At 45.4% G+C, this 2,150-nt stretch overlaps 1 pseudogene; it reads right to left on the bottom strand.

Annotated features, from left to right (window-relative positions):
- Positions 1 to 427: 427 nt before the first annotated feature.
- LOC124095252 (phosphoglycerate kinase 1-like) lies at positions 428 to 1,944 on the bottom strand (annotated as a pseudogene).
- Between the last annotated feature and the right edge of the window lie 206 nt (positions 1,945 to 2,150).

Raw genomic sequence — 2,150 nt, 5'->3', positions numbered from 1 at the left:
GAAAGTTTTGCATTTGGGGGGAGTGATAGAATATTCTAATGAGACATAACTGAGACCAGAGTAGAGGGAAGTCAAGGTGGATTTAGGGAGGCCATTAGAAGAGCACTGAGATGAATTCAATGGGAAAGGATGGCCACTTGCCTAAGCAGTCATGGAGAAAATGAAGAGAATTGGAATATAAAACTGAGTCTCCCTTTCTATCTCCTCCCCCATCCATTCTTCACTGCATGTTGCTGCCACTGCTTGAGACTTCCTCTTTTCTTTCTTTTTTTCCAGTTTCAATGGACACTTTTATTGATTGTTAATAGATCATCAATGGTTTCTCCCTAAAACTAGAATTTCACCACGTTTCCATGCCGAGGAGTGAACAGTGACAAGCTAATCACAACAAGCTACTTCAAAAAAAAGAATAAGTTGACACAGCTCACTTTGTTTTAACAGGCAAAATATAAATAGATGCACTCTAGAATGCACAATGGTTTAGTCACTAAGAAATTTAAATGAGACCTTGAAGAACGTAGGCAAATCCAGGGTGCAGTAAAGATGAGCCAAGATGCTATGCAACTGTTTAAGGGATCCCGTGCTACATCTCTTGGCCACTAGCTGAATCTTCATGTGGGGGTAGGTTTTAGCTAATGTCAAGTGGAGATGTGGAAAATGCTAAGATGACTTAGGGGCCATGCACAGGAACTAAAAGGCAGGAAAAGTACTAAACATTGCTGACAGCATCCACTCCAGGAAGGACTTCACCTTCTAGGAGCTCCAAACTAGCTTCACGACCAGTGCTCACATGGCTGACTTTATCCTTTGTTCCATTTGGCACAGCAAGTGGCCGTGTCTCCACCACCTGTGATGGGAATGCAGCCCCTAGAAGTGGCTTTCATCACCTCATCCATGAGTGCTTTGGTTCTCTGGGCAAAAGTGTCCCATTCAAAGACACCCACAGGTCCATTCCATATGATTTGCTTAGCCCAACCGACAGCTTCAGCATGTTTCTTGCTGCTCTCAGGACCACAGTCCAAGCCCAGCCAGCCAGCAGGTATTCCAGAGGCCACAGTGTCTTGGCCGGTCTTGGCATTCTCATCAAACTTCTCAGCAGTGACAAAATCAACAGGCAAGGTGATCTTCACACCGTTCTTCTCAGCTTTGGACATAAGGTCTTTGACAATCTTGGATCCCCCTTCATCAAACAGAGAAGTGCCCATCTCCATGTTGTTGAGCATCTTAAGGGAGGTTAAAGCCATTCCACCACCAATAATCACCTCATTGACTTTGTCCAGCGTATTATTGATCAGCTGGATCTTGTCTGCAACTTTAGCTCCACCTAAGATGGCCAGGAAAAGTTGTTCTAGGCTCTCTAAGGCCTTGGCAAAATAGTTCAGCTCCTTCTTCATCAAAAAACACCAGCCTTCTGTGAAAGATCGACTCCCACCATGGAGCTCCATATGCAGCGTCAAAAGCATCATTCACATAGACATGCCCTAGTTTAGAAAGTGAAGCTCAGAAAGATTCTACTTTGGCTGGCTTGGCTTTAACCTTGTTCCCAGAAGCATCTTCTCCCTTCCCTTCTTCCTCAACATGAAAGCAAAGGTTCTCCAAAAGGATAACAGACCCAGCTGCTGGATTGACACAAGCTTTCTCTACTTCTGGGCCCACACAGTCCTTCAAGATCAGAACATCCTTGCCCAGCAAATAGTTTAATTTTATAGCAACTGGTTCTAAGGAGTACTTGTCAGACATGGGAACTCCATCAGGCCGGCCCAGGTGAGCCCTCCACTTTTCTACCCTGGATGATGGCTACCACCTCCAATACATCAATTTCCAGTGCTGCCACCATCTTCATCCCACATTTATGCCTTGCTTGCAACTTTTCAGAAGTTCGCCCTCACCTTCACAGTAAGGCTGAAAATTTAGCATGGTGTTGAAGCCAAGGGGACCTCCCATCTCCAGCTAGCGCTCTGGCCTGCTGCCGTTCCCCAAACACACCACACTGATGGCTGGTCTCCACACACCTGCCTTTCCCTATGCTCCTTGTCTCTTTAAGAATTCCCTCACCTGCCTTCATGTGAATGACTCCTCTTCCTATTTAAATTTCAGTTCAAATGACTACACTGTGGCTTTCATAAAAGATTCCACTGACCACCATCAGC

Source organism: Marmota monax, unplaced genomic scaffold (genome assembly GCF_021218885.2).
Source record: "Marmota monax isolate L192 unplaced genomic scaffold, Marmota_monax_Labrador192_F-V1.1 WCK01_AAM20220418_F8-fsc00043, whole genome shotgun sequence".
NCBI lineage: Eukaryota > Metazoa > Chordata > Mammalia > Rodentia > Sciuridae > Marmota > Marmota monax.
The sequence above is the reverse complement of the archived record's forward strand: the minus strand, read 5'-3'. Positions and strand labels throughout refer to the sequence as shown.